This window comes from Panulirus ornatus, chromosome 1 (assembly GCF_036320965.1).
Source record: "Panulirus ornatus isolate Po-2019 chromosome 1, ASM3632096v1, whole genome shotgun sequence".
NCBI lineage: Eukaryota > Metazoa > Arthropoda > Malacostraca > Decapoda > Palinuridae > Panulirus > Panulirus ornatus.
This window is the reverse complement of record NC_092224.1, coordinates 1,122,627-1,145,504: the sequence shown is the minus strand read 5'-3', so window position 1 is coordinate 1,145,504 and position 22,878 is coordinate 1,122,627. Positions and strand designations below refer to the sequence as shown.

The following is a 22,878-nucleotide window of genomic DNA, read 5'->3' as shown; positions in this document are numbered from 1 at the left end:
GCCTGAAAAAGGACTGGTGACTGGTAATGCCTGGTTCAGAAAGAATGACATACATATGTATATGCGGGTGAGTAGGGTTAATGGTAAACGGGAAGTAATGGATTATCTACTGTCTGATAGTAGTGCTAGAGAGAGAGAGAGAGAGAGAGAGAGAGAGAGAGAGAGAGAGAGAGAGAGAGAGAGAGAGAGAGAGAGAGAGAGAGAGAGTTAGTTGTGGATGGAAATGTAAACGTGCTGGTGGGATATTTGATCAGTTCCTGATGGAGGAAACTGTGAAAAGGAAAAGAAGAAAGTACATGCGTGGGAAGAGTGTGGTGAAGATGACAGCTTGGAAAAGATGGTTGTGTGAGGAGAGACCAGGAGAGATTATATGATACTAGGAGAGGTGTATGGTCGTAACGTACAAGGAAGGAGCGCAAGTTACTAGATGCATAACAGAAAGTGGCAGGAAGTCAAGAGGAAGGTGAAGGGACTGAAAAACATGGCAAATGAGAGATGGCGTGAAAATGTATCGGCAAAATTCACGGAGTACATGAAAATGTATAGGACTGAGGTGAATAATGTAAAGTGAACAAGAGAACAAAGTGAAGCATCAATGAAGGGAACAGATGTGGAAGTAGTAACAGAAGTGGTAACAGGTGAAGAAGAGGCGGAATGAATATTTTGAAGGACTGTTGATTGTGTTCGACGGTAGGATGGAAGATTTGGGGTGTTTGGGATGTGAAGGTATAAGTGACACGGTCATGGCAAGTGGTTTGGTGAAAAGATGAATGACAAAGCAGCTGGAGTGGATGGGGTTTCAATTGAATTTCTCAAGAGAAGTGAGTGTTGATGACTGTTTGGTCAAGATTTTCAGTGAGGTACCAAAGAATTAGCAGAATTCCTTCACAGTGCCACTGTACATAGGGAAAGAGAACAAAAGTAAATGTTCGAATTACATAGGTATGAGTGCGTTGAGTGTACTTGGTATGTTGCATGGAAGAGTTGTGACTGAGAAGGTGATGCCATGCACAGAAAAACAGACAGGGGAGGAACAAAATAGCTTCAAGAGTGATAAAGGATGTGTTAATCGGGTGTCTGCTTTGAAGAATTCATGTGAGGAATACTTAGAAAAAGACAAGGATTTGTATGTGTATTCTGTGGGTCTAGAAAAAAAAAGGAACGTATGGTAGGGTTGACAAAGATGCTTTGTGAAAGATGTTACGATCATATGGTACAAGAGGAATGCTACTAAAAACAGAGAGGCATCTCGAGTAAGAAGAGAGAAGGCTGGTGTGCGATAAGGGTGTATCATGTCCCCGTGACTGTAGTGGTGATGGAAGTAAATGCAGATGGGAGTTTAGTCGGTGGTGGATCCGAGTAAGGAACTGCAGCACACTGTCTCTTAGTTTGGGAGAGAGTGGAAAAGGCTGAGAGTTGACGTGAACAAGAGTAAGGTTATGAAGTTCAGCAGGAGAGAGACAAGTTGGGTGGAGTGTGACTAAATGGAAACAAAACCACAACAACAACAACAACAAACTAGGGTGCTTAAGATACCTGGGAGAGGACATGGCAAGGATATGGAAGCTGAAGTAAACCATATCATGAATGAGAGGGTTGAGGGCCTGAATGCATCGGAGAATATGTGGAAAGTGTGTGAGGGGAAAAACTGGCATGTTTGATAGTGTAGCAATCCCAACGATGTTGTATGGATGTGAGGGGTGGGCCCCTGATGAAAATGCACGATAGAGGGCGGATGTGTTGGATATGAAATGCTTAAGTACAATATGTGGTGTGAGGAATGTCGACCGAGTAAGACATTATGAGGTGAGAGATAGATGTGGAAGTAGGACGAGCACGTCTGAGCTGAAGAAGGTGTGTTGAGATGGTTTGAACACAGTTGAAGCCTCTAGTGTCAGCTCTTATTCTATCCATTTCTGCAACATTTGCCGTGTTAGTTCTAACCCTCCCTCTGTTGAACATCATCTGATAATCCTCTCTCCTGATCTTCTACCGGTCCTTGGAAACGCATTCGTGCAAGGCTACTTCTCCTTTGTACTATCACATATCCGACTATACTCGTTATCATCGTGTCTGATCCAAGGGCAGAGTTTGTGCCCAATGTAGTACAAAAATACCCACTGCTCGCTTCGTCGATCCTGAGTCTTCTAACTTGGATGCCATCTGGCTCAATATCTCTCTTTCTTGTATTACCTTGCTGTTATGTTCTTTTTATTCCCCCTAATTCCTCAAACTATATACAACTGTTCGAGTCAGATTTTGCCGGGAAGCTCTGCTCTCTTCTCACCCACACACTGGGATCCTCTACGCCGGGGATTTCAATGTACACAACAAGCATTGGTCAGGCTCTGACCAGGACGATCCTGGTGAAGCTGAGGCCTTTTCTTTTTTCACCTTAACGATCTGGAATAAGTAATCAAACTTTACCACTTTTCTTTTTTTTTTTTTTTTTTACCTCTGAACCTTCCCACTACACATACACTATTTCTGTCCCCTTAAAGTCCTTTAACCACAATCTTACTTCTAATACCGCAGACTCATCTTCTATCTCACCCCAACTCTGGCACTTAGGGAGAGCTGAGTGGCTATCACTGCGTAGCAACTTTTCTGACTTTCCCTGGGAGAGGCACTGCTTCTCTGGTCGGGATGCCTTGTGGCCTATATCCCACCTTCTGAATCTTTTCCTCCTCGGTCGTGGTTGGATTTCTCCTACTTCAATACAAGTCGCGTCAGGGAGGGTGTGTACCTGACCATGAAACTCTTCCCTTCGACAGAAACCCACTCTGCCGTCAGTTCCGCTCGGAATCATTGCAAAACTGTTCTTAAAGAGCCAAGCGCAATAAAAAATAATGTGCTGACTTAACAACTTCTACTGTCAAACCATGTCGCTCCTTCATTATAAGTATATCTAACAACTTCTGTAATTTCACTTTTACTCCTCTTTTCCAACCTGATCAGTTCCTTGCCAACTCTACAACAGATGAAGTTGCTCTCTTCGACACCTTGTTTTCCTCTAAGACAACTTTGGATGAATCAGATTCTAATCCTCCAGCCACATCTCCTACCTCTTGATCCTATACCATCTATATTCTCATCGCACAAGGTCTTCCAGGTGGACAAGGCGTATGGCTCAGATGGCATACCTCCTCGTGTTTCAAAGGAGTGCGTTTCTGAGCTAGCACCAATCCTAGCTCGACTATTCCGCCTCTGTCCAAAAATCCAGACTTTTCCTTCCGCTTAGAAGTACGCCTTGTCTGCAGACCATTCCCAAGAAAGGAAACCACTAAAATCCTAACTATCGTCCCATTACTCTTACTTCTGCTATCACCAAAGACTGAAATTCTTCTTAACTCTCGTTTTCTCAAAAACTTTGAACCCCATTCCCTTCTTTCAGATAACCAGTATGAATTACGCAATGTTAGGTCTAGTGGTGATAATCTCACCTCTGGTCCTCCTCTTGCAGGGATTCCAGTGAAACTTTTATCGCAACCTTCGATAGTTCCAAAGCATTTGACAGGGTGTGGCATTAGTCTTTCCTTTCTAAACTCCCTTCCTTTGGCTTCACTGCTTCTCTCTGTTCTCTCATCCATAGATTGTTCTCAGCCGCTGCATCGTAGTGTCCTCGATGGAGCGACTTCCCCTCCTATCCTACCACTAGTGGTGTTCCTCAGGGTTCTGTCCTATCACCTCATCTTTCTTCTCTCAATAAATCATCTCTCTTTTACTGCTAACGCTAGTCACTCTTTATGCTGATGATTCTACGTTACATAATTACATGAGAAAGACAGACAACAGGAGGCCCACGACTGGGATGTATGAAAAAAAAAAAAGAATAATTTGACTTAAAAGGAAAAATCTAATTCCGCTCAGTACTTTTGTAAGCCATCACAGTTACCGCTGTCGTTTACACGTTTATTTCTGGCGTTATAGAATATTTGTCTAAACGACTTTTGAAGGTATTTATAGTTTTAGCATTCACTACGTCTGACGGTAACTTATTCCAGTACTCAACACACCTACAGGAAAAGAAGCTTTTTCCCCAGTCCGTACTATATCTTTTAGCACTGAGTTATATTCCATTTGTCCTGGTAATCGTATTTTCTTGTATTTCGAAAAGATGTTCATGGTTTACTTTATCGAACATGTTTAGAATTTTGAACACTTGGATTAAGTCACCGCGAAGTCTACGTTTTTTTCTTTTTAAGGGAGAAGAGATCCGTTTTAGCCTCTCTTCGTTTGCCAGATTTCTAAAGGATGGGATCAATCTTGTTGCACGTCTTTGTACTTGCTCTAATTTTCCCTCGTCTCTTTTATAATTTGGGGACCAAAACTGGACTGCATATTCAAGGTGTGGTCTTACTAGAGAACTATAAAGTGTGAGAATTTTTTTCTGGTATCTTATAATCTATATTCCTGGCTATAAAACCTAACATTTGGTTACCTTTTTTACTTGCTGCCTGACACTGTTTAGTGTATTTCAAACTCACTCCCCCCCCCACACCCTCCTCCCTTTAATTCTCGTTCTTTCTTATACTGATCACATTTCCTCTCTCAGTCCGGACATGTGCAGCGTTCCGGATCGGGGAGTGAGTAATCTTGTGAAATTTACTGATGCTAAAACTCCCAAATCTCTTTCGAAGAATCATTTGTGTCCATCTGTTGAATTTCGAAATACCATAATTCACTGTTGTGATAATATGGACATGTTGGGCATAACCATCTCCTCCACTCTGCTTTGGACACCTCCTTCAGTCAACATCATAAAGTGCTTCTCAAAAGCAGGGAGTACTGTATGGGAGCCATAATCATTTTTTCTTGTGACCAGCTGCCTCACATCTATACAGGATTCATTCTCCCCAGTGTGGAGCATTCCTCTCACGTCTGGTAAGGTTCACCCTCCACCTGTTTAATAACTACAGTGGAATCAAGAACCTTCTGTCTAGCATCACTTCTCTTCAACCTTCCCTTTCCGTACGCCACAATTTTTCTGTTCTCTCTCCTGTGTATATGTATTTTTTTTCCGCTATTCTCGTGAACTGTCTGCATCTGCACGTGTTCGCCCCCTCAGCATTTGGACCGTGGCACACGTTTGGCCGCTGCTTCCCACAACTTCTGTAGGGAGATCACCCAATCGAGGATTGGCTGTTATGATGCCTACTTGTTCCCTCGAACAGCAAAAGCTGTGGAATTCTCTTCCTGCTTTTGTCTTTCCTTCTTCTTATAACCTTTCTTCCTTGAAAAGTCAGGTATACAAACACTTGCATAGCCATGGTAAATTTCAACATTTTCATTCACCCGAGACAGCTCTGACTGGGCCATATTATGCATTTGTCCGTGCCATGTAGGTCAGTATGAAAAAGAAAATGAAGGTACACACGTCAGAAATGGAAGGAACAAGAAAAATGGGGAAGCCATGGCCGGTTGAGAGGATGGAATGAAAGACACTTTGAGGGATCAGGGCCGGAACAAGCAGGAGAGTGAGAGGCTTGCATGGGACAAGCGAATTGGAGCTACATGGTATGTAGGAGGGCGATGTGCTGTCAATGTGATGAACCATTACATATGAAGCAGTGCATTACACATGACGGCTACAATGTGGATGTGAGCAAACGGAGCCGTTCTTCATCTTTTCCTGGCGCAACATCGCCACACGGGAAACAGTAATCAAGTAGGAAGGAAATGAAGACTCCTTTGGAGTTAAGAGCTTAAACGCTCTCTAACAAGGATGTACTGCCTCGAAAACGGTGACTTTTCACTCGCGGTGTAACCTCAAACATGGGGAGTCCTGTAACACCTATATATATATATATATATATATATATATATATATATATATATATATATATATATATATATATATACAGCGTTGGTGGCTGATTCATGTGAGAAACTGCAGAAGCTGGTGACTGAGTTTGGTAAAGTGTGTGAAAGAAGAAAGTTAAGAGTAAATGTGAATAAGAGCAAGGCTATTAGGTACAGTAGGGTTGAGGGTCAAGTCAATTGGGAGGTAAGTTTGAATGGAGAAAAACTGGAGGAAGTAAAGTGTTTTAGATATGTGGGAGTGGATCTGGCAGCGGATGGAACCATGGAAGCGGAAGTGAATCATAGGGTGGGGGAGGGGGCGAAAATCCTGGGCGCCTTGTAGAATGTGTGGAAGTCGAGAACATTATCTCGGAAAGCAAAAATAGGTATGTTTGAAGGAATAGTGGTTCCAATAATGTTGTATGGTTGCGAGGCGTGGGCTATGGATAGAGTTGTGCGCAGGAGGGTGGATGTGCTGGAAATGAGATGTTTGAGGACAATGTGTGGTGTGAGGTGGTTTGATCGAGTAAGTAATGTAAGGGTAAGAGAGATGAGTGGAAATAAAAAGAGCGTGGTTGAGAGAGCAGAAGAGGGTGTTTTGAAATGGTTTGGGCACATGGAGAGAATGAGTGAGGAAAGATTGACCAAGAGGATATATGTGTCGGAGGTGGAGGGAACGAGGAGAAGTGGGAGACCAAATTGGAGGTGGAAAGATGGAGTGAAAAAGATTTTGTGTGATCTGGGCCTGAACATGCAGGAGGGTGAAAGGCGGGCAAGGAATAGAGTGAATTGGATCGATGTGGTATACCGGGGTTGACGTGCTGTCAGTGGATTGAATCAGGGCATGTGAAGCGTCTGGGGTAAACCATGGAAAGTTGTGTGGGGCCTGGATGTGGAAAGGGAGCTGTGGTTTCGGGCATTATTGCGTGACAGCTGGAGACTGAGTGTGAACGAATGGGGCCTTTGTTGTCTTTTCCTAGTGCTACCTCGCACACATGATCGGGGAGGGGGATGGTATTCCATGTGTGGCGAGGTGGCGATGGGAATGAATAGGGGCAGACAGTGTGAATTGTGTGCATGGGTATATATGTATGTGTCTGTGTGTGTATATATATGTGTACATTGAGATGTATAGGTATGTATATTTGCGTGTGTGGGCGTGTGTGTGTGTACATTGTGTATGGGGGTGGGTTTGCCATTTCTTTCGTCTGTTTCCTTGCGCTACCTCGCAAACGCGGGAGACAGCGACAAAGCAAAATATATAAATACATAAATAATATATATATATATATATATATATATATATATATATATATATATATATATATATATATATATATATATATATGTATGTATATATATATATATATTATACTTGGTCGCCGTCTCCCACGTTAGCGAGGTAGCGCAAGGAAACAGACGAAAGACTGGCCAAAGCCACCCACATACACATGTATATACATACACGTCCACACACGCAAATATACATACCTATACATCTCAACGTATACATATATATATACACACACAGACATATACATATATATATATGTACATAATTCATACTGTCTGCCTTTATTCATTCTCATCGCCACCTCGCCATATATGCAATAACAACTCCCTCCCCCCTCATGCGTGCGAGGTAGCGCTAGGAAAAGACCACAAAGGCCACATTCGTTCACACTCAATCTCTAGCTGCCATGTAATAATGCTCCGAAACCACAGCTCCCTTTCCACATCCAGGCCCCACAGAACATTCCATGGTTTACCTCAGACGCTTCTCATGCCGTGGTTCAATCCATTGACAGCACGTCGACCCCGGTATACCACATCCTTCCAATTCACTCTATTCCTTGCATACCTTTCACCCTCCTGCATGTTTAGGCCCCGATCACTTAAAATCTTTTTCACTTCATCTTTCCACCTCCAATTTGGTCTCCCACTTCTCCTCGTTCCCTCCACCTTTGACACACATATCCACTTGGTCAATCTTTCCTCACTCATTCTCTCCATGTGACTAAACCATTTCAAAACACCCTCTTCTGCTCTCTCAACCACAACTGTTTTTATTACCACACATCTCTCTTACTCTATTATTACTTACTCGATCAAACCACCTCACACCACATATTGTCCTTAAATATATCATTTCCAGCACATCCACCCTCCTCCGCACAATTCTATCCATAGCCCAAGCCTCGCAACCATATAACATTGTTGGAACCACTATTCCTTCAAACATACCCATTTTTGCTTTCCGAGATAATGCTCTCGGCTTCCACATATTGTTCAACGCTCTCAGGACTTTCACCCCCTCCCCCACCCTATGATTCACTTCCGCTTCCATGGTTCCATCCGCTGCCAGATCCACTCCCACATATCTAAAACACTTTACTTCCTCCAGTTTTCTCCATTCAAACTTACCTCCCAATTGACTTAATCCTCAACCCTACTGTACCTAATAACCTTGCTCTTATTCACATTTACCCTCACCTTTCTTCTTCCACACACTTTACCAAATTCAGTCACCAGTTTCTGCAGTTTCTCACATGAATCAGCCACCAGCGCTGTATCATCAGCGAACAACAACTGACTCACTTCCCAAGCTCTCTCATCCACAACAGACTGCATACTTGCCCCTCTTTCCAAAACTCTTGCATTCACCTCCCTAACAACCCCATCCATAAACAAATTAAACAACCATGGAGACATCACACACCCCTGCCGCAAACCTACATTCACTGAGAACCAATCACTTTCCTCTCTTCCTACACGTACACATGCCTTACATCATCGATAAAAACTTTTCACTGCTTCTAACAACTTGCCTCCCACACCATATACTCTTAATACCTTCCGCAGAGCCTCTCTATCAACCTATCATATGCCTTCTCCAGATCCATAAACGCTACATCCAAATCCATTTGCTTTTCTAAGTATTTCTCACATACATTCTTCAAAGCAAACACCTGATCCACACATCCTCTACCACTTCTGAAACCACACTGCTCTTCCCCAATCTGATGCTCTGTACATGCCTTCACCCTCTCAATCAATACCCTCCCATATAATTTACCAGGAATACTCAACAAACTTATACCTCTGTAATTTGAGCACTCACTCTTATCCCCTTTGCCTTTGTACAATGGCACTATGAAAGCATTCCGCCAATCCTCAGGCACCTCACCATGAATCATACATACATTAAATAACCTTACCAACCAGTCAACATCATCAGGGGAGACACGAGAGAGAAATATAAGTCAGTTGATATACATCGAAAAGACGAAGCTAGGATGCCATTTGGTAAACATGCGATTGTCTTGGACACTCGTATGTTTACCAAATGGCGTCCAAGCTTCGTCTCTTCGATGTATATCAACTGACTTATATTTCTCTCTTGTGTCTCCCCTGATGATGTGATTATAACACGTAAGTGCACTTGAGAACTTATCGTGTTTCATTTTCCCCGTGGACTCATAGGAATATATATATATATATATATATATATATATATATATATATATATATGTGTGTGTGTGTGTGTGTGTGTGTGTGTGTGTGTGTGTGTGTGTATCCCTGGAGATAGGGGAGAAAGAATATTTCCCACGTATTCCTCACGTGTCGTAAAAGGCGACTAAAGGGGACGGGAGCGGGGGGCCAGAAACCCTCCCCTCCTTGTATTTTAACTTTCTAATCTAAAAGGGGAAACAGAAGGAGCCACGCGGGGAGTGCTCATCCTCCTCAAAGGCTCAGATTGGGGTGTCTAAATGTGTGTGGATGTAACCAAGATGAGAAAAAAGGAGATAGGTAGTATGTTTGAGGAAAGGAATCTGGATGTTTTGGCTCTGAGTGAAACGAAGCTCAAGGGTAAAGGGCAAGAGTGGTTTGGGAATGTCTTGGGAGTAAAGTCAGAGGACAAAAACAAGGGAAGGAGTAGCACTACTCCTGAAACAGGAGTGGTGGGAGTATGTGATAGTGTAAGAAAGTAAACCCTAGATTGATATGGGTAAAACTGAAAGTGGATGGAGAGAGATGGGTGATTATTGGTGCATATGCACCTGGCCATGAAATTAAAGATCATGAGAAGCAAGTGTTTTGGGAGCAGCTGAGTGAGCGTGTTAGTAGTTTTGATGCACAAGACCGGGTTATAGTGGTGGGTGATTTGAATGCAAAGGTGAGTAATGTGCCAGTTGAGGGAATAATTGCTGTATATGGGGTGTTCAGTGTTGTAAAAGGAAATGGTGAAGAGCTTGTAGGTTTATGTGCTGAAAAATGTATACGTATGTAAGTAGGAGAGATGGCCAGAGAGCGTTATTGGATTACGTGTTCATTGATAGGCGCGCGAAAGAGAGACTTTTGGATATTAATGTGCTGAGAGGTGCAACTGGAGGGATGTCTGATCATTATCTTGTGGAGGCGAAGGTGAAGATTTGTAGAGGTTGTCAGAAAAGAAGAGAGAATGTTGGGGTGAAAAGAGTGGTGAGAGTAAGAGAGCTTGGGAAGGAGACTTGTGTGAGGAAGTATCAGCAGAGACTGAGTACAAAATGGAAAAAGGTGAGAGCAAAGGACGTAAGGGGAGTGAGGGAGGAATGGGATGTATTTAGGGAAGCAGTGATGGCTTGCGCAAAAGATGCTTGTGGCATGAGAAGCGTGGGAGCTGGGCAGATTAGAAAGGGTAGTGAGTGGTGGGATGAAGAAGTAAGATTAGTAGTGAAAGAGAAGAGAGAGGCATTTGGATGATTTTTGAAGGGAAATAATGCAAATGACTGGGAGATGTATAAAAGAAAGAGGCAGGAGGTCAAGAGAAAGGTGCAAGAGGTGAAAAAGAGGGCAAATGAGAATTGGGGTGAGAGAGCATCATTAAAATTTAGGGATTATAAAAAGATGTCTTGGAAGATGGCAAATAAAGTGCGTAAGACAAGGGAACAAATGGGAACTTCAGTGAAGGGGGGCAAATGGGGAGGTGATAACAAGTAGTGGAGATGTGAGGAGATAGAGTGAGTATTTTGAAGGTTTGTTGAATGTGTTTGATGACAGAGTGGCAGATACAGGGTGTTTTGGTCGAGGTGGTGTGCAAAGTGAGAGGGTTAGGGAAAATTATTTGGTAAAAAGAGAAGAGGTAGTAAAAGCTTTGCGGAAGATGAAAGCCGGTAAGGCAGCGGGTTTGGATGGTATTGCAGTGGAATTTATCAAAGAAGGGGGTGACTGTATTGCTGACAGGTTGGTAAGGTTATTTGAAGTATGTATGACTTATGGTGAGGTGCCTGAGGATTGGCGGAACGCTTGCATAGTGCCATTGTACAAAGGCAAAGGGGATAAAAGTGAATGCTCAAACTACAGAGGCATAAGTTTGTTGAGTATTCCTGGGAAATTATATAGGAGGGTATTGATTGAGAGGGTGAAGGCATGTACAGAGCATCAGATTGGGGAAGAGCAGTGTGGTTTTAGAAGTGGTAGAGGATGTGTGGATCAGGTGTTTGCTTTGAAGAATGTATGTGAGAAATACTTAGAAAAGGAAATGGATTTGTATGTAGCATTTATGGATCTGGAGAAGGCATATGATAGAGTTGATAGAGATGCTCTGTGGAAGGTATTAAGAATATATGGTGTGGGAGGCAAGTTGTTATAAGCGGTGAAAAGTTTTTTTTTTATCGAGGATGTAAGGCATGTGTACGTGCAGGAAGAGATTTTTTCTCAGTGAATGTAGGTTTGCGGCAGGGGTGTGTGATGTATCCATGGTTGTTTGATTTGTTTATGGATGGGGTTGTTAGGGAGGTGAATGCAAGAGTTTTGGAAAGAGGGGCAATTATGCAGTCTGTTGTGGATGAAAGAGCTTGGGAAGTGAGTCAGTTGTTCGCTGATGATACAGCGCGTGTGAGAAACTGCAGAAGCTGGTGACTGAGTTTGGTAAAGTGTGTGGAGGAAAAAAGCTGAGAGTAAATGTGAATAAGAGCAAAGTTATTAGGTACAGTAGGGTTGAGGGACAAGTCAATTGGGAGGTAAGTTTAAATGGAGAAAAACTGGAGGAAGTGAAGTGTTTTAGATATCTGGGAGTGAATTTGGCAGCGGATGGAACCATGGAAGCGGATGTGAATCATAGGGCGGGGGAGGGAGCGAAAGTTCTGGGAGCGTTGAAGAATGTGTAGAAGTCGATAACATTATCTCGGAAAGCAAAAATGGGTATATTTGAAGGAAGAGTGGTTCTAACAATGTTATATGGTTGCGAGGCTTGGGCTATAGATAGCGTTGTGCGTAGGAGGGTGGATGTGCTGAAATGAGATGTTTGAGGACAATATGTGGTGTGAGGGGGTTTGATCAAATAAGTAATAACAGGGTCAGAGAGATGTGTGGTAACAAAAAGAGTTGTGGTTGAGAGAGCAGAAGAGGGTGTTTTGAAATGGTTTGGTCACATGGAGAGAATGAGTGAGGAAATATTGACCAAGAGGATATATGTGTCAGAGGTGGAGGGAACGAGGAGAAGTGGGAGACCAAATTGGAGATGGAAAGATGGAGTGAAAAAGATTTTGAGTGATCGGTGCCTGAACATGCAGGAGGGTGAAAGGCGTGCAAGGAATAGAGTGAATTGGAACGATGTGGTATACCGGGGTTGACGTGTTGTCAGTGGATTGAACCAGGGCATGTGAAGCGTTTGAGGTAAACCATGGAAAGTTCTGTGGGGCCTGGATGTGGAAAGGGAGCTGTGGCTTCGGTGCATTATTACATGACAGCTAGAGACGGAGTGTGAACGAATGTGGCCTTTGTTGTCTTTTCCTAGCGCTACCTCCCGCACATGAGGAGGGAGCGGGTTGTTATTTCATGTGTGGCGGGGTGGCGATGGGAATGAATAAAGGCAGACAGTATGAATTATGTACATGTGTATATATGTATATGTCTGTGTGTGTATATATATATATATGTATACGTTGAGATGTATAGGTATCATATTTGCGTGTGTGGACGTGTATGTATATATATACATGTGCATGTGTATGGATGTATACATGTGTATGTGGGTGGGTTGGGCCATTCCTTCGTCTGATTCTTTGCGCTACCTCGCTAACGCAGGAGACAGCGACAAAGCAAAATGAATATATATATATATATATATATATATATATATATATATATATATATATATATATATATATATATATATCCCTGGGGATAGGGGAGAAAGAATACTTCCCACGTATTCCCTGCGTGTCGTAGAAGGCGACTAAAAGGGAAGGGAGCGTGGGGCTGGAAATCCTCCCCTCTCATTTTTTTATTTTAATTTTCCAAAAGAAGGAACAGAGAAGGGGGCCAGGTGAGGGTATTCCCTCAAAGGCCCAGTCCTCTGTTCTTAACGCTACCTCGCTATCGCGGGAAAATGGCGAATAGTATGAAAAAAAAAAAAAAAAAAATAATATATATATATATATATATATATATATATATATATATATAATATATATATATAATATATATATATGGGAGATGTGTAAAAGAAAGAGGCAGGAGGTCAAGGGAAAGGTGCAAGAAGTGAAAAAGAGGGCAAGTGAGAGTGGGGGTGCGAGAGTATCATTAAATTTTAGGGAGAATAAAAAGATGTTTTGGAAAGAGGGAAATAAAATGCGTAAGGCAAGAGAACAAATGGAAACATCGATGAAGGGGGCTAATGGGGCGGTAATAACAAGTAGTGGTGATGTGAGAAGGAGATGGAGTGAGTATTTTGAAGGTTTGTTGAATGTGTTTGATGATACAGTGGCAGATATAGGGTGTTTTGGTCGAGGTGGCGTGCGAGGTGAGAGGGTTAGGGAGAATGATTTGGTACACAGAAAAGAAGTAGTGAAAGCTTTGTGGAAGATGAAAGCCAGCAAGGCGGTGGATTTGGATGGTATTGCAGCGGAATTTATTAAAAAAGGGGGTGACTGTGTTGTTGACTGGTTGGTGAGGATATTTAAATATGTATGACTCACGGTGAAGTGCATGAGGATTGGTGGAATGCGTGCATAGTGCCATTGTACAAAGGCAAAGGGGATAAAGGTGAATGTTCAAATTACAGAGGTATAAGTTTGTTGAGTATTCCTGGGAAATGATATGGGAGGGTATTGATTGAGAGGGTGAAGACATGTATAGAGCATCAGATTGGGGAAGAGCAGTGTGATTTCAGAAGTGGTAGAAGATCTGTCGATCAGGTGTTTGCTTTGAAGAATGTATGTGAGAAATACTTAGTAAAGCAAATGGATTTGTATGTAGCATTCATGGATCTGGAGAAGGCATATGATAGAGTTGATGGAGATGCTCTGTGAAAAGTTTTTATTGATGATGTAAGGCATGTGTACCAGTAGGAAGAGAGGAAAATGATTGGTTCTCAGTGAATGTCTGTTTGCAGCAGGGGTGCGTGATGTCTCCATGGCTGTTTAATTTGTTTATGGATGGGGTTGTTAGAGACGTGAATGTAAGAGTTTTGGAGAGAGGGGCAAGTATGCGGTCTGTTGTGGATGAGAGGGCTTGAGAAGTGAGTCAGTTGTTCGCTGATGATACAGAGCTGGTGGCTGATTTGTGTGAGAAACTGTAGAAGCTTGTGACTGAGTTTGGTAAAGTATGTGAAAGAAAAGAGCTGAGAGCAAATGTGTATAAGAGCAAGGTTATTAGGTACAGTAGGGTTGAGGGTCAAGTCAATTGGGAGGTAAGTTTGAATGGAGAAAAACTGGAGGAAGTAAAGTGTTTTAGATATGTGGGAGTGGATCTGGCAGCGGATGGAACCATGGAAGCGGAAGTGAATCATAGGGTGGGGGAGGGGGCGAAAATCCTGGGCGCCTTGTAGAATGTGTGGAAGTCGAGAACATTATCTCGGAAAGCAAAAATAGGTATGTTTGAAGGAATAGTGGTTCCAATAATGTTGTATGGTTGCGAGGCGTGGGCTATGGATAGAGTTGTGCGCAGGAGGGTGGATGTGCTGGAAATGAGATGTTTGAGGACAATGTGTGGTGTGAGGTGGTTTGATCGAGTAAGTAATGTAAGGGTAAGAGAGATGAGTGGAAATAAAAAGAGCGTGGTTGAGAGAGCAGAAGAGGGTGTTTTGAAATGGTTTGGGCACATGGAGAGAATGAGTGAGGAAAGATTGACCAAGAGGATATATGTGTCGGAGGTGGAGGGAACGAGGAGAAGTGGGAGACCAAATTGGAGGTGGAAAGATGGAGTGAAAAAGATTTTGTGTGATCTGGGCCTGAACATGCAGGAGGGTGAAAGGCGGGCAAGGAATAGAGTGAATTGGATCGATGTGGTATACCGGGGTTGACGTGCTGTCAGTGGATTGAATCAGGGCATGTGAAGCGTCTGGGGTAAACCATGGAAAGTTGTGTGGGGCCTGGATGTGGAAAGGGAGCTGTGGTTTCGGGCATTATTGCGTGACAGCTGGAGACTGAGTGTGAACGAATGGGGCCTTTGTTGTCTTTTCCTAGTGCTACCTCGCACACATGACGGGGGAGGGGGATGGTATTCCATGTGTGGCGAGGTGGCGATGGGAATGAATAGGGGCAGACAGTGTGAATTGTGTGCATGGGTATATATGTATGTGTCTGTGTGTGTATATATATGTGTACATTGAGATGTATAGGTATGTATATTTGCGTGTGTGGGCGTGTGTGTGTGTACATTGTGTATGGGGGTGGGTTTGCCATTTCTTTCGTCTGTTTCCTTGCGCTACCTCGCAAACGCGGGAGACAGCGACAAAGCAAAATATATAAATATATAAATAATATATATATATATATATATATATATATATATATATATATATATATATATATATATATATATATATATATATGTATGTATATATATATATATATTATACTTGGTCGCTGTCTCCCACGTTAGCGAGGTAGCGCAAGGAAACAGACGAAAAACTGGCCAAAGCCACCCACATACACATGTATATACATACACGTCCACACACGCAAATATACATACCTATACATCTCAACGTATACATATATATATACACACACAGACATATACATATATATATATGTACATAATTCATACTGTCTGCCTTTATTCATTCTCATCGCCACCTCGCCATATATGCAATAACAACTCCCTCCCCCCTCATGCGTGCGAGGTAGCGCTAGGAAAAGACCACAAAGGCCACATTCGTTCACACTCAATCTCTAGCTGCCATGTAATAATGCTCCGAAACCACAGCTCCCTTTCCACATCCAGGCCCCACAGAACATTCCATGGTTTACCTCAGACGCTTCTCATGCCGTGGTTCAATCCATTGACAGCACGTCGACCCCGGTATACCACATCCTTCCAATTCACTCTATTCCTTGCATACCTTTCACCCTCCTGCATGTTTAGGCCCCGATCACTTAAAATCTTTTTCACTTCATCTTTCCACCTCCAATTTGGTCTCCCACTTCTCCTCGTTCCCTCCACCTTTGACACACATATCCACTTGGTCAATCTTTCCTCACTCATTCTCTCCATGTGACTAAACCATTTCAAAACACCCTCTTCTGCTCTCTCAACCACAACTGTTTTTATTACCACACATCTCTCTTACTCTATTATTACTTACTCGATCAAACCACCTCACACCACATATTGTCCTTAAATATATCATTTCCAGCACATCCACCCTCCTCCGCACAATTCTATCCATAGCCCAAGCCTCGCAACCATATAACATTGTTGGAACCACTATTCCTTCAAACATACCCATTTTTGCTTTCCGAGATAATGCTCTCGGCTTCCACATATTGTTCAACGCTCTCAGGACTTTCACCCCCTCCCCCACCCTATGATTCACTTCCGCTTCCATGGTTCCATCCGCTGCCAGATCCACTCCCACATATCTAAAACACTTTACTTCCTCCAGTTTTCTCCATTCAAACTTACCTCCCAATTGACTGTACCTAATAACCTTGCTCTTATTCACATTTACCCTCACCTTTCTTCTTCCACACACTTTACCAAATTCAGTCACCAGTTTCTGCAGTTTCTCACATGAATCAGCCACCAGCGCTGTATCATCAGCGAACAACAACTGACTCACTTCCCAAGCTCTCTCATCCACAACAGACTGCATACTTGCCCCTCTTTCCAAAACTCTTGCATTCACCTCCCTAACAACCCCATCCATAAACAAATTAAACAACCATGGAGACATCACACACCCCTGCCGCAAACCTACATTCGCTGAGAACCAATCACTTTCCTCTCTTCCTACACGTACACATGCCTTACATCATCGATAAAAACTTTTCACTGCTTCTAACAACTTGCCTCCCACACCATATACTCTTAATACCTTCCGCAGAGCCTCTCTATCAACCTATCATATGCCTTCTCCAGATCCATAAACGCTACATCCAAATCCATTTGCTTTTCTAAGTATTTCTCACATACATTCTTCAAAGCAAACACCTGATCCACACATCCTCTACCACTTCTGAAACCACACTGCTCTTCCCCAATCTGATGCTCTGTACATGCCTTCACCCTCTCAATCAATACCCTCCCATATAATTTACCAGGAATACTCAACAAACTTATACCTCTGTAATTTGAGCACTCACTCTTATCCCCTTTGCCTTTGTACAATGGCACTATGAAAGCATTCCGCCAATCCTCAGGCACCTCACCATGAATCATACATACATTAAATAACCTTACCAACCAGTCAACATCATCAGGGGAGACACGAGAGAGAAATATAAGTCAGTTGATATACATCGAAAAGACGAAGCTAGGATGCCATTTGGTAAACATGCGATTGTCTTGGACACTCGTATGTTTACCAAATGGCGTCCAAGCTTCGTCTCTTCGATGTATATCAACTGACTTATATTTCTCTCTTGTGTCTCCCCTGATGATGTGATTATAACACGTAAGTGCACTTGAGAACTTATCGTGTTTCATTTTCCCCGTGGACTCATAGGAATATATATATATATATATATATATATATATATATATATATATATATATATGTGTGTGTGTGTGTGTGTGTGTGTGTGTGTGTGTGTGTGTGTGTGTATCACTGGAGATAGGGGAGAAAGAATATTTCCCACGTATTCCTCACGTGTCGTAAAAGGCGACTAAAGGGGACGGGAGCGGGGGGCCAGAAACCCTCCCCTCCTTGTATTTTAACTTTCTAATCTAAAAGGGGAAACAGAAGGAGCCACGCGGGGAGTGCTCATCCTCCTCAAAGGCTCAGATTGGGGTGTCTAAATGTGTGTGGATGTAACCAAGATGAGAAAAAAGGAGATAGGTAGTATGTTTGAGGAAAGGAATCTGGATGTTTTGGCTCTGAGTGAAACGAAGCTCAAGGGTAAAGGGCAAGAGTGGTTTGGGAATGTCTTGGGAGTAAAGTCAGAGGACAAAAACAAGGGAAGGAGTAGCACTACTCCTGAAACAGGAGTGGTGGGAGTATGTGATAGTGTAAGAAAGTAAACCCTAGATTGATATGGGTAAAACTGAAAGTGGATGGAGAGAGATGGGTGATTATTGGTGCATATGCACCTGGCCATGAAATTAAAGATCATGAGAAGCAAGTGTTTTGGGAGCAGCTGAGTGAGCGTGTTAGTAGTTTTGATGCACAAGACCGGGTTATAGTGGTGGGTGATTTGAATGCAAAGGTGAGTAATGTGCCAGTTGAGGGAATAATTGCTGTATATGGGGTGTTCAGTGTTGTAAAAGGAAATGGTGAAGAGCTTGTAGGTTTATGTGCTGAAAAATGTATACGTATGTAAGTAGGAGAGATGGCCAGAGAGCGTTATTGGATTACGTGTTCATTGATAGGCGCGCGAAAGAGAGACTTTTGGATATTAATGTGCTGAGAGGTGCAACTAGAGGGATGTCTGATCATTATCTTGTGGAGGCGAAGGTGAAGATTTGTAGAGGTTGTCAGAAAAGAAGAGAGAATGTTGGGGTGAAAAGAGTGGTGAGAGTAAGAGAGCTTGGGAAGGAGACTTGTGTGAGGAAGTATCAGCAGAGACTGAGTACAAAATGGAAAAAGGTGAGAGCAAAGGACGTAAGGGGAGTGAGGGAGGAATGGGATGTATTTAGGGAAGCAGTGATGGCTTGCGCAAAAGATGCTTGTGGCATGAGAAGCGTGGGAGCTGGGCAGATTAGAAAGGGTAGTGAGTGGTGGGATGAAGAAGTAAGATTAGTAGTGAAAGAGAAGAGAGAGGCATTTGGATGATTTTTGAAGGGAAATAATGCAAATGACTGGGAGATGTATAAAAGAAAGAGGCAGGAGGTCAAGAGAAAGGTGCAAGAGGTGAAAAAGAGGGCAAATGAGAATTGGGGTGAGAGAGCATCATTAAAATTTAGGGATTATAAAAAGATGTCTTGGAAGATGGCAAATAAAGTGCGTAAGACAAGGGAACAAATGGGAACTTCAGTGAAGGGGGGCAAATGGGGAGGTGATAACAAGTAGTGGAGATGTGAGGAGATAGAGTGAGTATTTTGAAGGTTTGTTGAATGTGTTTGATGACAGAGTGGCAGATACAGGGTGTTTTGGTCGAGGTGGTGTGCAAAGTGAGAGGGTTAGGGAAAATTATTTGGTAAACAGAGAAGAGGTAGTAAAAGCTTTGCGGAAGATGAAAGCCGGTAAGGCAGCGGGTTTGGATGGTATTGCAGTGGAATTTATCAAAGAAGGGGGTGACTGTATTGCTGACAGGTTGGTAAGGTTATTTGAAGTATGTATGACTTATGGTGAGGTGCCTGAGGATTGGCGGAACGCTTGCATAGTGCCATTGTACAAAGGCAAAGGGGATAAAAGTGAATGCTCAAACTACAGAGGCATAAGTTTGTTGAGTATTCCTGGGAAATTATATAGGAGGGTATTGATTGAGAGGGTGAAGGCATGTACAGAGCATCAGATTGGGGAAGAGCAGTGTGGTTTTAGAAGTGGTAGAGGATGTGTGGATCAGGTGTTTGCTTTAAAGAATGTATGTGAGAAATACTTAGAAAAGGAAATGGATTTGTATGTAGCATTTATGGATCTGGAGAAGGCATATGATAGAGTTGATAGAGATGCTCTGTGGAAGGTATTAAGAATATATGGTGTGGGAGGCAAGTTGTTATAAGCGGTGAAAAGTTTTTTTTTATCGAGGATGTAAGGCATGTGTACGTGCAGGAAGAGATTTTTTCTCAGTGAATGTAGGTTTGCGGCAGGGGTGTGTGATGTATCCATGGTTGTTTGATTTGTTTATGGATGGGGTTGTTAGGGAGGTGAATGCAAGAGTTTTGGAAAGAGGGGCAATTATGCAGTCTGTTGTGGATGAAAGAGCTTGGGAAGTGAGTCAGTTGTTCGCTGATGATACAGCGCGTGTGAGAAACTGCAGAAGCTGGTGACTGAGTTTGGTAAAGTGTGTGGAGGAAAAAAGCTGAGAGTAAATGTGAATAAGAGCAAAGTTATTAGGTACAGTAGGGTTGAGGGACAAGTCAATTGGGAGGTAAGTTTAAATGGAGAAAAACTGGAGGAAGTGAAGTGTTTTAGATATCTGGGAGTGAATTTGGCAGCGGATGGAACCATGGAAGCGGATGTGAATCATAGGGCGGGGGAGGGAGCGAAAGTTCTGGGAGCGTTGAAGAATGTGTAGAAGTCGATAACATTATCTCGGAAAGCAAAAATGGGTATATTTGAAGGAAGAGTGGTTCTAACAATGTTATATGGTTGCGAGGCTTGGGCTATAGATAGCGTTGTGCGTAGGAGGGTGGATGTGCTGAAATGAGATGTTTGAGGACAATATGTGGTGTGAGGGGGTTTGATCAAATAAGTAATAACAGGGTCAGAGAGATGTGTGGTAACAAAAAGAGTTGTGGTTGAGAGAGCAGAAGAGGGTGTTTTGAAATGGTTTGGTCACATGGAGAGAATGAGTGAGGAAATATTGACCAAGAGGATATATGTGTCAGAGGTGGAGGGAACGAGGAGAAGTGGGAGACCAAATTGGAGATGGAAAGATGGAGTGAAAAAGATTTTGAGTGATCGGTGCCTGAACATGCAGGAGGGTGAAAGGCGTGCAAGGAATAGAGTGAATTGGAACGATGTGGTATACCGGGGTTGACGTGTTGTCAGTGGATTGAACCAGGGCATGTGAAGCGTTTGAGGTAAACCATGGAAAGTTCTGTGGGGCCTGGATGTGGAAAGGGAGCTGTGGCTTCGGTGCATTATTACATGACAGCTAGAGACGGAGTGTGAACGAATGTGGCCTTTGTTGTCTTTTCCTAGCGCTACCTCCCGCACATGAGGAGGGAGCGGGTTGTTATTTCATGTGTGGCGGGGTGGCGATGGGAATGAATAAAGGCAGACAGTATGAATTATGTACATGTGTATATATGTATATGTCTGTGTGTGTGTATATATATATGTATACGTTGAGATGTATAGGTATCATATTTGCGTGTGTGGACGTGTATGTATATATATACATGTGTATGTGTATGGATGTATACATGTGTATGTGGGTGGGTTGGGCCATTCCTTCGTCTGATTCTTTGCGCTACCTCGCTAACGCAGGAGACAGCGACAAAGCAAAATGAATATATATATATATATATATATATATATATATATATATATATATATATATATATATATATATATATCCCTGGGGATAGGGGAGAAAGAATACTTCCCACGTATTCCCTGCGTGTCGTAGAAGGCGACTAAAAGGGAAGGGAGCGTGGGGCTGGAAATCCTCCCCTCTCATTTTTTTATTTTAATTTTCCAAAAGAAGGAACAGAGAAGGGGGCCAGGTGAGGGTATTCCCTTAAAGGCCCAGTCCTCTGTTCTTAACGCTACCTCGCTATCGCGGGAAATGGCGAATAGTATGAAAAAAAAAAAAAAAAAATATATATATATATATATATATATATATATATATATATATATATATATATATATATATATATATATATATGGGAGATGTGTAAAAGAAAGAGGCAGGAGGTCAAGGGAAAGGTGCAAGAAGTGAAAAAGAGGGCAAGTGAGAGTGGGGGTGCGAGAGTATCATTAAATTTTAGGGAGAATAAAAAGATGTTTTGGAAAGAGGGAAATAAAATGCGTAAGGCAAGAGAACAAATGGAAACATCGATGAAGGGGGCTAATGGGGCGGTAATAACAAGTAGTGGTGATGTGAGAAGGAGATGGAGTGAGTATTTTGAAGGTTTGTTGAATGTGTTTGATGATACAGTGGCAGATATAGGGTGTTTTGGTCGAGGTGGCGTGCGAGGTGAGAGGGTTAGGGAGAATGATTTGGTACACAGAAAAGAAGTAGTGAAAGCTTTGTGGAAGATGAAAGCCAGCAAGGCGGTGGATTTGGATGGTATTGCAGCGGAATTTATTAAAAAAGGGGGTGACTGTGTTGTTGACTGGTTGGTGAGGATATTTAAATATGTATGACTCACGGTGAAGTGCATGAGGATTGGTGGAATGCGTGCATAGTGCCATTGTACAAAGGCAAAGGGGATAAAGGTGAATGTTCAAATTACAGAGGTATAAGTTTGTTGAGTATTCCTGGGAAATGATATGGGAGGGTATTGATTGAGAGGGTGAAGACATGTATAGAGCATCAGATTGGGGAAGAGCAGTGTGATTTCAGAAGTGGTAGAAGATCTGTCGATCAGGTGTTTGCTTTGAAGAATGTATGTGAGAAATACTTAGTAAAGCAAATGGATTTGTATGTAGCATTCATGGATCTGGAGAAGGCATATGATAGAGTTGATGGAGATGCTCTGTGAAAAGTTTTTATTGATGATGTAAGGCATGTGTACCAGTAGGAAGAGAGGAAAATGATTGGTTCTCAGTGAATGTCTGTTTGCAGCAGGGGTGCGTGATGTCTCCATGGCTGTTTAATTTGTTTATGGATGGGGTTGTTAGAGACGTGAATGTAAGAGTTTTGGAGAGAGGGGCAAGTATGCGGTCTGTTGTGGATGAGAGGGCTTGAGAAGTGAGTCAGTTGTTCGCTGATGATACAGAGCTGGTGGCTGATTTGTGTGAGAAACTGTAGAAGCTTGTGACTGAGTTTGGTAAAGTATGTGAAAGAAAAGAGCTGAGAGCAAATGTGTATA

General features: G+C 42.6%; 2 protein-coding genes across 3 annotated transcripts in view; one reads left to right on the top strand and one right to left on the bottom strand.

Moving 5' to 3' along the window:
* LOC139753949 (uncharacterized) overlaps positions 1-22,878 on the top strand; it is a 171,470-nt gene that overhangs the window by 546 nt on the left and 148,046 nt on the right. The gene's annotated exons all lie outside the window — the stretch shown is intronic.
* The window catches only part of tgo (Aryl hydrocarbon receptor nuclear translocator homolog tgo), a 942,634-nt gene that overhangs the window by 892,391 nt on the left and 27,365 nt on the right, over positions 1-22,878 (bottom strand). The gene's annotated exons all lie outside the window — the stretch shown is intronic.